A 14581-nucleotide genomic window follows, 5' to 3' on the forward strand; every position below is an offset into this window, starting at 1 on the left:
ACGGAGCAAGTTCCAGGACAGCCTCCAAAACAATACAGAGAAACCCTGTCTCGAGAGAAAAAAACCAAAAAAACAAAACAAAACAAAACAAAACACACACAGCCGGGTGGTGGTGGCACACGCCTTTAATCCCAGCACTTGGGAAGCAGAGGCAGGCGGATCTCTGTGAGTTCAAGGCCAGCCTGGTCTACAGAGCGAGTTCCAGGACAGCCTCCAAAACAATACAGAAAAACCCTGTCTTGAAAAAACAAAAACAACAAAACAAAACAAAAAACAAAAAACCCCCACAAAACACAAATAAACAAATAAAAATAAGATGCTGGGCGTTGGTGGCTCACACCTTTAATCCCAGCACTCAAGAAAGAGGCTGAGGCAGAAGCAGGCAAATCTCTGTGAGTTGGAAGCCAGCCTGGTCTACAGAGAAAGTTCCAGGACAAGTTCCAAAGCAATACAGAGAAACCCGTCTTGAAAAAACAAAACAAAACAAAAAAACAAAACAGGGGGGCAGTGGTGGCTCCCGCCTTTAATCCCAGCACTAGGGAGGCAGGGGCAGGCGGATCTCTGTGAGTTCCAGGCCAGCCTGGTCTATAGAGTGAGTTCCAGGACAGGCTCCAAAGCTACACAGAGAAAAAAATTAAAATAAGGCTGGGAAGTGGTGGTGCACACCTGTAATCCCAGCACTCAGGAGGCAGAGGCAGGCAAATTTCTGAGTTCAAGTTCAGTCTGGTCTACAGAGAAAGTTCTAGGACAGCCAGAGCTGTTACACAGAGAAACCTTGTCTCAAAATCAAAAATAAAATGTTATTTGGAGTCTGAGTCTCACTGTGTGACCAGGCTACCTACTTTTAAGCTCTCTATGATAAAGTCCAGACCAGTCTTGCACTTTCAGCAATCCTCCTGCTTCAGTCCAAGATATGAAAACATAACATCCTTTTTTTTTTTTTTTTTTTTTTTTTTTTGGTTTTTCAAGACAGGGTTTTTCTGTGAAGCTTTGGAGCCTGTCCTGGAACTCTATAGACCGGGCTGGCCTAGAACTCACAGAGATTTGCTTGCCTCTGCCTCCTGAATGCTAGGATTATAGCCCTACACCACCACCACCCTACCTGAAAACATTTTTTAAAGTAATGAAAAAAGAAATCTATAAAGTTGGGCTCTGTGCTAAATTTTTTTTTTTGTTTTGAAACAGTCTCATGTAGCCCAGGTTGTCCTAGAAATCACTGTGTAGCAAAGGATGACCTTGAACTCCATACCCTCTTGCCTCTACCTCAGGAGGGCTGGGGTTACAGGTGTGTACCGCAATGCCCAACTCTGTGCTAACTTGTTTTGTTTTTGTTTTTGCTCTTTTTCTTGAGGCTGGCCTCCAACTATGCCACCATACCCAGCTTTAAGCATGGCTGGCTAATGATGAGACTCTGGGCAGAACTCAGTATATTTCTACCAAGTAGCTAGACATTCTCACCATTTGCCCCTGCTTGTCTTTGAGACTCAGCATTTTTTAATTACTGGCTAACTCAAATCGTGGCAGAAATAAATTAAATACTGGCACTCATTTAAAACCATAACCACCACCTATAACTCAGAGGTTCACATTTTGAGGCCATCAAAATGTCATCGCTACTCCCACTGATTCACTTTATGGCAAGTTAATATTATCACGTGGGCTTTCTTTCTTTTTCCTGACAGGGTGGTAGGTACTCAGCTGGCTTTGGACTGTTGATCTTCCTGCCTTTATCTTCCAAGGGCTGGGGTATTGTCATATGCTATTACACTCAGCCAAGGCTATAGCGCTTTGATTCTTTTGTAAAGTGTATGTATGTGGGGCTGGAGAGATGGTTCAGCGGCTAAGAGCACTGGCTGCTCTTCCAGAGGCCCTCAGTTCAATTCCCAGCAACCACATGGTGGCTCACAACCATCTGTAATGGGAGTTCAGATTCCTTCTTCTGGTGTGCATGAAATACATGAATAAATAAATCTTTTTTAAAAAGTGTGTGCATATATCCTGTGTTTAGTGCAGGCTCATAGGTATCCTGGCACTCGTGTGGAGGTCAGAGGACAATGTCACGTGTCATCCTTGCCTCTTTACCTTGTTTGAGGTAGGATCTGTTCTTTGCCAATGAATCTTTGTCCAGGCTATCTGGCCCAACAGCTTCGGTGGATTCTCCTGGCTCTATTGCCCCTCTCCCTGCAGACTTTCAGTGTGTCCAACTTCATGTGGCTTCTGGGGATCCAAACTCAGGTCCTATCCTGTCCAGGAGGTTCTTCACACTCAGAGCCATCTCCCCAGCCCTAAAGTTTTGATTCATAAAATAAAATCCACTCCAATTTTATCCATTAGAAGTGGGGATGGACTGGGTATGGAGGCAAGTGGATCCCGAGTTCGAAGATAGCCTGGGCTGCACAGAGGAACTCTTTCTTCAAAAATAAAAGGGCTGGGCAAGATGGTTCATCAGGTTAGCAGGTAAAGGCCATCGGGCTTGGCAAGGAAAGAACCAACTTCTGAAAATTGTACTCTGACTACACATGCTATGGTGCACACACACACACACACACACACACACTAAATAAACAAATAAAATTTGTAAAAATCAAAAGGAAGCCAGGTATGATGGGCCATACCTGTGGTCCTTGGGAAACTGAAGTGGGAGGATTGAGGATATAAAGTTAGTTCTAGGCCAGCTACCATATGAAACTCTGCCATAAAACAAAACAAAACAAAACCCAGGGCTGAGAGGGCTGGAGAGATGGCTCAGCAGTTAAGATTGCTTGCTGTTCTGGTAGAGTATCTGAGTTTGGTCACCACTCAAATATAACTCTAGCTCCAGGGAGTATGACTGCCTCTCTGAGTTCCATGGGCAGGTGTATACATATTCACATAGACACATACACATAAATAAAAATGATTCTTGAAAACCCCATGAGGCCTGGGTATTCAGCTCAGTTGACTTAGCACATCTTTGAGGTTCTGGTTGGTTCCTCTCCAGCATAGTATACAGTAGGAGAGAAAGCAGACACTTGTAATCCTAGCACTTGGGAGGTAGAGACGGGAGGATCAGAAATTCAAGTTGAGTCAGGAACGCAAGGTCATCCTCCTCCTCAGCTACATAAGGAGTTTTGTTTTGCTTTGTTTTAACTGGGGAGGGCATGAAAATAATCGTAGACTTTGAAAGACAAAGGAATCCTCTTGCACACAATATGGACTGAGACCTGAACTCAGGGCCTCGCTGGCTTGCACTCAACCACTAAACTGTATTCCTCCACCCGCAGTGTTTCTTTTTGAGATGGGACTCTCAGTGTGGCCTTAGAACTGAACATCGGATGGCATGCTCCTTCCACGTAGCGTAGCTGGATTACAGGTGCTGGCAATACACCACCAAGTCCAATTATTTTACTCTGTAGGAAGTGGATAATAGGGGCTGGAGAGAGGGCTTGGAGGTTAAGAGAACTGGCTGCTCTCCCTGAGGATTCAGGTTCATTTGGTTCTCAGCACCCATATGGTAGCTCATGTGGAGTTACAACCATCTATAACTCCAGTTCCAGGGGACCCAATCAACACCCTCTTCTGGCCACCATGAGCATCAGGCACACGTGTGGTACCCATACATACATGCAGACAAAACATACACAGAAAATAAATCTTGTTTTTAGAAAAAATACATGAATAATAATAGGGCTGGAGAGTTGGCTCAGTGGTTGGGAGTGGTGTCTGTTCCTCCAGAGGACCCCAGTTCAGTTCCCAGCACCCACATGGCAGCTCACAACTTTCTGAAACTCTAGTTCCAAGAGATCTAACACCCTCACACAGATAAACATGCAGGTAAAACACCAATGCACATCAAAACGTAAAATTTAAGAAATAAGCGAATAAGCCGGGCGTTGGTGGCGCACGCCTTTAATCCCAGCACTTGGGAGGGGGAGGCAGGCGGATCTCTGTGAGTTCGAGGCCAGCCTGGTCTACAAAGTGAGTTCCAGGACAGCCTCCAAAGCTACAGAGACCCTGTCTCGAAAAACCAAAAAAAAAAAAAAAAATTCAGTGATTGTGGCCGGTTTCTGGATGCCGGGAACCCAGAACAGGTGTTGAGATGTCTACTGAGACAATGAAGGGGATCCCCACCTATTCCACAGAGGAGGCTGCTGGGTGGCAGCAGTGACCTCTGCCTTCTGTTCTTCTCATTTCTCCTTTCCCCCAGCTTCTAGCAAGCAAGCACTAAGTGGGAACTGGGCGTACCTGCGCTGGGCCACACACCAGTGACCCTGGGCAGTTATTTCACCTCTCTGCCCAGAAGGGTTGGGAGAGGCTCGGTGGGTGGACTTAGTCTGGGGCTCTGACTCCAGGAGACAGAGGGAAGATCAAACAAAATCTTGGCAGGGAGCTTGTTTGAAATGTTAACAAAGCTGCTAGATGCCCAAGGAGCCTCACAGTGGAGGACACAGGCATGGGTGGGCTGTGTGTGTGTGTGTGCATTAGGGAGGAGGTGGAGAGTGTTTCTCTTCCCAGGGTTTGGTTTACTGGAGGATCTACAATTTTGCAGGATTGCTCCGCCCTCCACTAAGATTTCAGCCCTTCCAGTTGGTACAAAACTGACAGGGGAGGGGACAGGCACAGCGGCTCCCAACCCCTTCCAGTGTCCTGCTGAAATGAGGGACTTTTCACACCTGGCCAGGAGTCTGTCCTGAAGAAAGCAGGGGCCCAGAGACACAGCTGGTGCCTGTGGGAGGCAGATCTCTTGAGCTTTCCTAGAGTTTTAGAGCAAAGTTAGAGGGCCCTTGGGCTGCTGCCCCAAGTCTGGCTATTGCTAGTTCCTCTCTGGGGACAGGTTGGCAACTTCCTGCTGGGTCAGGTGACTGCCTGGTTCCAGGTTGGACTTTGTGCATGGGTTACAGGGACTGCTGGGAAGTCAGGCAGCTCAGCTGAACAAGCACAAGTCCAGGGGAAGCACTCAGCCGCAGCTGGAACCCAGGCTGGCCCTTCCCAGGTTGGGTGTCCCAGAAACGTATCTGAACACTAGGACAGAGGACATGGTGGGCCACTGCACATTGGAATGTACAGGGCTGTGCATTGGAATGAGTGAGAGAGAAGAGAACATAATCCTGGTTTTTCTGTGTTCTTTCCTTCCCTGTCTGAATCAGGGGCTTCCATTCTGTGGGTCATTCCATGAGAGGAACTGGATTTTTGGAGTCACTTATGGCCTTGAACTCAGAAAGGTCCTGGGTGAGACAGAACATTTTGTTGTTGCCCCACCCACCCGGATTCTCATAAAATCCAGGCTGGCCTCAAACTCACTGAGTAGCTCAGGATGATCTTGAATTGACCTTCCTCCTGAGTTCTGAGTACTGCATTATACAGATCTTGAGAGCTGGGGCTGAAAACAGGGCTCAGTGCTTGTGGGGCAAACATTCTGAGCTACTAGCACGGATGCTTTCCTGAAGTCCTTTCCTTTCTCTTCCCTTTGTGTAGAGATGAATCCAGGGCCTCAGACATGGGAGGCAAGCACTCTGCCACTGTGCTACAAGTTCATGGAGAGCAATGATTTAATAATACACTTTTTGTTTTGTTTTCTCTGTAGCTTTGGAGCCTGTCCTAGAACTCACTCTGTAGACCAGGCTGACCTCGAACTCACAGAGATCCGCCTGCCTCTGCTTCCTGAGTGCTGGGATTAAGGTGTGTGCCATGACTGCCCGGCCTTGTTTTTATTTTTATGTGCATTAGTGTGAGGGTGTCAAATTCCCTGAGTAACAGACAGTTGTGATCTGCCTTGAACCTGGGTCCTCTGGAAAAGCAGCCAGTACTCTGTGCTTTTAACCACTGAGCCATCTCTCCAGCCCCAAGAGCAGTGATTCTTTGCAGCCAGGCCTGATGGTGGTAGCAGCTTACATAGGTCCATCATGAGATGATGACATGATAGTTGAACAAGGGGCCTTGTAAATTATATAGCTAAACTCTGCCACTGGAAGGGGTATTGAAAGAGTTGGTACTGGGCAAGAATAATGAACACTGTGCTCTTTGCAAAAGCCAGAGAAAGGGCTGCAGTTGGATCTCCAATCCACCTTCCCCCTCCTGCTGAGTGGCTGGCATTAAAGACTTGTTTACACAGAAAAACAAACCAATGAAAATCCAGGGTGTTTACCTTCGTACTCCTGAATGCATGCAGACTATCCCTTTCCTGAGGCCCTGCTCACCTTTCCCTGTCCTTTGACAGTAATTAACAAGAGGAAGAAATGGGGTCCTTAGGTTAAGATTAGATTTCCAACAAAAGCACCCTGAGGTCAGGGCCTGGTGCCTGTTTGGGAATGAGAGCTCAAAGAGAGGGTAGGAAACAGGCCAAGCTCGGGCAGTAGGTGATCTGCCTCGGGGCCCAGGTTCACCACAATTCTTGGGACAGTCAGGGCTAAGGCAGGTGCTGTAGTCAGCTCACAATGTTCATGATTGAGGTCTACTGCATGTCAGGGCAGATGAGGCTGTGATCAGATCCTGTCCCCGTCCTTATGCAGGCCAGCACCAGGAGGAAGCTGTGTGACAAGTTTCTAGCTGATAATGGGGGCGATCACAAGACCTTTCTGGCCTGGTGGTGTGGTGGCGCACGCCTTTAGTCCCAGCACTTGGGAGACAGAAGCAGGCAGATCTCTGTGAGTTCGAGACCAGCCTGGTCTACAAGAGCTAGTTCCAGGACAGCCTCCAAAACAATACAGAGAAACCCTGTGTCAAAAAACCAAAAACCAAAACAAAACAAAACAAAAATAAAAACGAAACAACAACAACAAGACCTTTCTGGGACCCCATGGGGGAGGTTTCCTAGCCTTCAGGCAGAGGTAAACTTCAGGATAATCCTCCTTCTGTCCTAAAGGGTAGCATTCCCTACTTTGCTTTCCTCATAGCTTATAGAATCAGAGCTATAAAAGGGCTTGGTCAGCTATAATGAAGCACCAGAGGCCTGCAAGGAAATGAACACAGCATTTTCCAGACTTCTAAAGCCTTTCTCTTTACCGGCTTCCCCAGGCACTCCAGTCACCTACTAGGACCCACCCTAATTTATCTTCCGTGAGCATCTCAGTGGGAAAGCCCAAGCCTTAACAAGGGTGCCCTGGGGAAAGCAAAGGCCAGGTAAGGGTAAGTTGAGGCCTGATCTTCTCATTCTAGGTACTTAGGAATCAACAATCAGGAAAAATCAAGAACACAGAACACTGCTGGAGGCTGTGGCTGCTGTGGTCCTGAGCCAGGGGAATACCTGTTACCCGCCACCGGTCTCAGGTGTTTGGGAAAAAGTCTTCCTTAACCAAACCGGAGACAACCGGCTCTCCGGGGGTGGTCCAAGCCCAGCACTGCGCTGCTCCTTCCTGCCCTACGGATCCTGAACTCTCTCGGGGTTCTCCGCGGGAGAGACTTTCACAGCTCGGGGACACCCCCCTCCCCTGTGGCCCGACCTCCGTCTTCGGGGCTCTGTTGGCGGGGACGGGCGATTTGCCACTGTGCTGCCACCGTTCCCCCCGGCCCCCTTCCCCGACGGCCGCTCCCGCCGCTCGCGCCCCGCCCGCCCCGCGGCCCCGCCCGCGCTGCCCCCGCCTCTGCAGCGTTCGCTCGGCCTCCGCCGCCCAAACTTTTCTCCGGGCGCGACTCCAGCGGCGGCCGCCCCCGCGCATGGGCGCTGCGCCGCAGGGGGCCTGACCCCCGCCGCTGCGACCGCGCGCCCCCAGCCCCGCGCCATGGCGGCCCGCGCGCCCCCCGCCGCACCTGCGACCGACGAGCCGGGGAGTCCCGGCGGCCCCCCGCGCAGGAAGAAGTCCCGCTCCGGCCTCCGCCGCGCCTTCAGCTGGCTGCGGGGCAAACGGCGCAAGAAGAAGGCGGCCGGGGCTGAGGGCGCGGAGTCAGCTACCCCCCGGGCCAAGAAGGCGGACGACAAGGCCAAGCGGACCAAGGGCAAAGGCCGGGGTAAGGTGGCTGGACACCTGGGTTGAGCGCTCTGAGGGCGTGGCAGGGTGGGTCCTCTGGGGGGTCGGCAGTAAACGGAAGGGTTGTCTCCTAGGCAGCGGTGTTGGAGGAGTTTAACAGACTAGGGCACCCCAAGATAGGTACTGCGCCGTTCCAGGGATACAGCCTAACTTGGAGGGGTCGAGACCCCCGTCTGGGCCAGGGATCCCCTGGCTGAAGCAGGAAGTGCTGACTGGCTGGCTCTCCCAGGTTCTGCCCTCTGCTGAGTCAGGGGGTCAGAGACTTGACTCTGGCCTGGGGCCAATGGGAGAGGCAGGTGGCCTTGGGTCTTGGGGAGTCGGTTTCTTTGGGTCTTTAAGGTCAACCTACTCAAAAGGAGTTTTTGCCCTCCAGGTAGATCCTGGTTCCCAGCTCCGCAAAGGTTTCAGCGCGGAGTCCTTTGCCTTAGGTTGTTACCAGTGTTAGCTTTTCTCACCCCCACCCCCTCCTTACCTGGGCCAAACCACAAACATCCACCTCCTGGGGTGGTGAGATCACCATCCTGAACCGAAGGCCTCTCCTCTTCACAGTCCTGGTAGCGACCTGCTGGTGTTGACAATGGGGGGAACTGAGGTACACATTAATTGGAGAGGCTGTGCCTAGGCTGGGTGGGTGACAGTCCAGCAGCTGTTTCCTAGTCTTTGAGTTTGAGCCCATGGCTCTTCCTGGGACCTAAGGGATGGGCAACCTGAGAAATGGGGAAGGACCTGGCCCATCCCTGTCAGGGTCACTATACTTACTTGTGGCCACTTACTTGACTTTTCCCTCATCTGGTTCTGCCTTTAGTTTGGTGGGGAGAGTTTTAGTCTCTGCTGGGGGCGGGGGTTGAAGGCTGGAAGAAGAATGTCTCTCCAATGCTACCCAGCTCCAGGGCTGAAGGTGAGGAAATCGCAGGGGTCAGGGCCCACCCCGCCTAGCTGTGTTTGCCTTTTCACTGGCCTTTCACCACCTCTGGAGAATTAGGAGGAACTTTAGAGGGCAGGAAAAGGGTGGAAAACCTGTTGTGCGATTGCATCCGGCCTGATCTTCCTTTTGGATAATGGCCCTGCTTCCCTGTGGCCTAGCCACAAATAGAAGTTGGGGTGCTGGGACTGAGATGAATGGGCCAAGCCCTGAGGGAAGGTTTGGATGCTGCGGGGTGTCTCCAAGTGTTCTGCAGTCTCTAGCTGGAGGGTGTCCGGTCAGGGTTCCCCACTAGAACGGCGGATGAAGTCATCCCCATCTCCCTTAAGACAGCCTGGGTCAGAGCTGCAGCAGTGTGGGTTGCGGTCAGGTTGTCAGGTAGGGTATTTCCAGGTAGCCAGCCTAGAGGCAGAGCGCTGCAAATACTGAGTTGTAGGTTGGTACTCCAGCCTCCTGGGGTCATGGAGTCAGAGACCTAGCCTCCTCCTACCTTGTGTTTGATATTGAATGTCACTGGGCTTTCTGGGTCCACGTGCATGGGTGACACCCTCTGCCCTGAGCTGTTGCCTTCCCAGGTCTGGAGGTGGCCCCAGGTACTTCTGAGGGAAGTCTTGTTCCTTTTTGCTCCAGCCTTCTATTGTTCTGATTGTTTCCTTGTCACCTGCCTGGCCCAACTTCTCTGTTTATTAAGAGAAATAAATCCGATCTCTGTAATCTCCACTGGCCAGGAAGGGAAGGCTGGAGACTTAACTCTTTCAGGGAAAATGGCTATCAGGATGGAGCTTGGGGAAGGAGGAACACAGAGGGGCATTTCTGGGAGGACAGGGAGGCCTCTGTGGAAGCTCATCGGGTCCATCACTTCTCAGAACCTGGGACCTGGGAGACACAGGCCTCTGCTGCTCTGTATAAAGTGGGAGAAGGTGCTGGCAATGGGACTTCGAGCTTCACATCTTCCCCCAGGACTCTTGTACTTCCTCTTTCAGACTAGAAAAAATGTGACACTGATTGATTACTCTGACTGTGCCAGAGACTTACACCCATTTCCTCACTAGATCCCATTTGCAGAGCCCTGCACGGTGGCAACACACTTACACTCCCAGCATTGGAGCTGCTGAGGCAGGAGAATAAATTTGAGGCCAGCCAAGTCTACATATCAACACTTCATCTCCAAGGGGCTGGGGAATCCCATTTGTAGAAGAAAAAAACCTGAGCAGTAAATGATTAATTTGACCAGACTGAGATTTAAATTGAAAATCAGATGTCTCCCCAAAAGACACAGAGGTGAGGCTTGGAGATTTTTGTTTTGATTTGTTTTTCGAGACAGGGGTTCTCTGTATGTATTGCTTTGGAGGCTGGCCTCGAACTTACAGAGATCTGCCTGCCTCTGCCTCCCGAGTGCTGGGATTAAAGGCGTGTGCTACCAACACCTGGCTTTCTTTTTTTTTTTTTTCCTTTCTAGACAGGGTTTCTCTGTAGCTTTGGAGCCTACCCTGGAACTCGCCCCGTAGACCAGGCTGGCCTCGAAATCACAGAGATCTACCTGCCTCTGCCTCCCAAGTGCTGGGATTAAAGGTGTGTGCCACCAACGCCTGGCCGAGGTGAGGGAACTTAACAGAGTGGGGATAGTATCAGAGTCAGGCAAGTGACTTTAATTCTGATACAACTACTAAGACCCATGACGCTGGACAAGCAACTTCGCTATGCGCTCACAGTGCTTGTAGTTGCCTCATGGGAATGGGAAGGGACTGTTTCCTGGACACAGCCTTGATCCAAGGTTCTTATAAGAGATGATATAAAACTTACAGGAAAGAGAAAGCAATATGGAATGCAAGGGGTTACTAGATTCTGTTTATAAATGTGGTTGAGAGTCTGGCAGGAGTGGGTTTGGAGGCCAGTGAGAACAGTCTTGCTGTCCCTCTTGAGCTGCAAGACACAGGCTGCCCATTCACCCTTCCATGCCTGCCCTTCCTTATCTGTAAAATTAGGTGTTCAAGAATCTAATTGGAGCCGGGCGTTGGTGGCACATGCCTTTAATCCCAGCACTCGGGAGGCAGAGGCAGGCAGATCTCTGTGAGTTCGAGGCCAGCCTGGTTCTACTGAGTGAGTTCCAGGACGGCCTCCAAAACAATACAGAGAAACCCTGTCTCGGAAAAAAAAAGAATCTAATTGGGGGGTTGGAGGGATGGCTCAGTGGTTAAGACACTAGCTGCTCTTCCAGAGGTCCGGAGTTCAATTCCCAGCAACCACATGGGTGGCTCACAACCATCTGTAATGTAGTCTGGTGCCCTCTTCTGGCCTGCAGGGATACATGCAGGCAGAACACTGTATATATAATAAATAAATCTTTTTTTTTTTTTTTGGTTTTTCGAGACAGGGTTTCTCTGTATTGTTTTGGAGGCTGTCCTGGAACTCGCTCTGGAGACCAGGCTGGCCTCGAACTCACAGAGATCCACCTACCTCTGCCTCCTGAGTGCTGGGACTAAAGGCGTGCGCCACCAATGCCCGGCTAATAAATAAATCTTAAAGAAAAAATCCGATTAGAAAACAGATATGCAAAACTGTGAACTGTGGAACATGGTTCAGTGGTGGCAGGCTTCTTAGGTGGGATGCTGAGAACTTGGGCATTAGTTTAGTCATTTTAGTCCATGTTTTATTAATCTCAGACATGAATGGTGATTATTACTGATGAGAAGCCACAGAAGGGGAGTCTTACCTCGTCTCACATAAGAGGAAGTTGAAAAAGCAAAAGCAAACAGGAATCCATATTTCCATAAAGATCACCTGAACAAGTGTAGGGATGGAGTGTTCTGGGACTGAAGCCAGGACAGGTTTAGTGATTCACCAGGGAAGGTTTTCTGGAGGTGGCCGACAGGAAGAGGGTCCAGGTTGAAGGGTGAAGAGAATTAACAGGCTGGTCTGCCGGACTCCGGCCGGCTCCTCTCTGTGTTTGGAGGTAAGTGGCTCTCACCAGCACAGGTGAAAAAGTTCTCAGAATAGAAGCAAGTTGGTCTCATGCATTGGAAAAGGAGTCTTTAGTACCCAGTCAGGCATTGCTCAAAGTGATGGGTATACCTGAAGCCAAGTTTAAGAGCCCGAGAGCTCAGAGGTCCTGAGTTCAATTTCCAGCAACCACATGGTGGCTCACAGCCACCTGTAATGGGATCTGATGCTCAGAAAGACAGAACACTTATATACATAACACTGGTTTTGATTTTTTTCTTTTCTTCAAAGACTGGCCGCTTGGGGCTTGGGACGTAGTCCAGTTGGCTCACCCAGCATGAAGCCCTGGTGCTGGTCTCTGTATCCACAGTACAGAATGAACTGGGTGTGGTGGTACACACCTGTAAGCCTTAGACTTGGGAGGTGTCTGGATTTCAAGGTCACTTCAGCTACACAAGAAGGTTAGGCCAGCCTGAGACCCGAGACCCTCCCCATCAGTGGAAATGATAAATGATGTTTGGTACAGCATTGCGTGACAGTCTTCAAAGGCCATGCTTTCAAAGTAATGTGACTACTGTTCATGAATTTCTGACTGGAGAGCGTCTACCTGAGACCTTTCACCAGGACTAGCTTTGGGGAAGGGGTGTGTGGCCCTCCTGTTTCCTTTGGGCAGTGATTGAATTCAGGAACTCCTTCTCACTGCCAGCCCAGCAGAGGTCACCCTAGGAACTCCTTACCTTCCATTTGGCCACTCACTGAGGGAGGGCTGGCCTGGGTGCAGGCCTGTGGAGAGTCTAGGATGGCTTTTTGTTTGTTTTTAAATTAGGCAGAGTCACTCAATATTATATTCTTTTTTTTTTTTTTTTTTGTGGCTCACACCTTTAATCCCAGCACTCTGGAGGCAGAGGCAGGTGGATCTCCGAGTTTGAGGCCAGCCTGGTCTATAGAGTGAGTTTCAGGACAGTCAGGAATACAGAGAAACCCTGATTCAAAAGACAAACAGGGCTGGAGAGAGGTTCAATCCTCAGTCTCTACACGGCAGCTCCAGAGGACCCGACACTCACACAGATGAATATCAAAACATCAATGCACATAAGCAACTTCTCAAATTTTATTTATTTTACGAGTATGAATATTTTGACAGCATGTTGTATGTGCATGTGTCAGGAGCCTGTGTTGGGGTGTTGGATCCCCTAGAACTGGAGTTACCAATGGTCGTGAGCCACCATGTGGGTGTTAGGAATTGAACTGGAGTCCTGTAAGAGCAACAAATACTCTAAAACCAGAGTCATCTATCCAGTCCCTGTCCTTCCCTTTTTTGAGACAGTTTTACTATGTAGTTCTGGAACTCACTATGTAGACCAGAGACCTAGTAGCCTGGCATTTCTACCTCTCTGTGCTGAGCTATATGGTTCTAAATTTTATTTATTTATTTATCTATTTATTTTTGAGACGGGGTCTCACTGTGTCACCTTGGCTGTTCTGAAACTTGCCATGTAGATTGGGTTGGCCTCAAACTCGAAGAGCCCTGCCTGCCTTTGCCTTTTCAGGTGCTGGGCGTAAAGGTACCTATTATCATGCTCAGCAACTAATAATAGTCTGTATCATTCTATTTTGTTTGTTTGCTTTGCTTTTTGTTTGTTTTTGAGACAGAGTTTCTCTGTGTAACCCTGACTGTCCTGGACCTTGCTCTGTAGATCAGACTGGCCTTGAAGTCAGAGATTCGCCTACCTCTGCCTCCAGAGTGCTGGGATTAAAGATGTGTGCCACAATTGCCTGCTGTCGATATCCTTCTAAAAACAAAGTGATGACCCAGCGTCTCTTTGGGCACACTTTGCTTGAGGCCGGGTCTGCTTGCGTTTGGTTGATGCCGTGTATTTTCAGGTGCTGTGACAGTATGTTCATTTTCTTTGCCTAGGATGTGTTTGTCTTCATTTTTCTATCCATTGAGCTTCTGTCCATCCTTTAAGGCACCCCTGTCTTCATCTCTTTGATACTCCTAGGGAACATCATTGCCCTGGCCTTTAAAGTACCCTGCTTAAGAGATTTAGGCTAGAATTTGTTTTTGTGATTCTCTTCCCTGTGGGTGGGTTTCTCTATCCAGGTTTTTAGCTTGGGGCCTAGGCCATGGTTATAGAGGCAGGGGTCCCTCTGCTACAGTAGAGTGGTTTTTCACACAGGAGACAGTGGCTGTTCTATGTATCTTCTAGTCCCTGTGATCAGAAGTGCATTGCCAGTCTTTTAGACAGCAAAGGGAGACAACTTAATTTCACACCTGCTGTGTGCCAGGCACTGAACAAGAGAGGTGAAGTCTCGGTCCTTGAACCTCAGAATCTGTGAGAGTCTAGCTGGGAAGGACGAGTCATTGAACAAATAAATGAAAATCATGACCAGAGCTAGGTGTGGGGCACAGGACTACACTCCCAGCACATGGTTGGTAGAGGAAGAAGGACCAGAATTTAAAGCCATCTTCAGCTACACAGCAAGTTGGGGGCCAGCCTGGGCTACAGAAGACTCTGTTTGAAAAATCTAAATCAAAACAATAAAGAAAGGGCACCGCAAAGACCCTTTGGGCGACAAAGGACTGCTTCCCGAGGTGACACATGGGGTGAGAGGAAGAGGGGTGAAGGAACGTGTAGCACTTGCCTTAGGTGGTCCTTGCTGGCCTTTTGGAGAGTTGTAGGGGAACCTGGATCACCATACCTTACTATTCAGGAACCCTGAGACCAGGAGCTGGGTGGAATGGCTCTTGCCTTGGCCCTGCCCAGCACAGGGC

At 49.6% G+C, this 14581-nt stretch overlaps 1 protein-coding gene across 2 annotated transcripts in view; it reads left to right on the forward strand.

Moving 5' to 3' along the window:
- The first annotated feature begins 7701 nt into the window (after positions 1 to 7701).
- The window catches only part of Kiaa1522 (KIAA1522 ortholog), a 30813-nt gene continuing 23933 nt past the window's right edge, over positions 7702 to 14581 (forward strand). The window contains exon 1 of one of the 2 annotated variants that reach the window (XM_040756566.1): positions 7702 to 7923. The gene's annotated coding sequence lies outside the window, so the exon portion shown is untranslated. The remainder of the gene's footprint in view (positions 7924 to 14581) is intronic. The other variant, XM_013120219.3, reaches the window with a different exon arrangement.

Source organism: Mesocricetus auratus, unplaced genomic scaffold (assembly GCF_017639785.1).
Source record: "Mesocricetus auratus isolate SY011 unplaced genomic scaffold, BCM_Maur_2.0 Super-Scaffold_100014, whole genome shotgun sequence".
NCBI classification, from domain to species: Eukaryota; Metazoa; Chordata; class Mammalia; order Rodentia; family Cricetidae; genus Mesocricetus; species Mesocricetus auratus.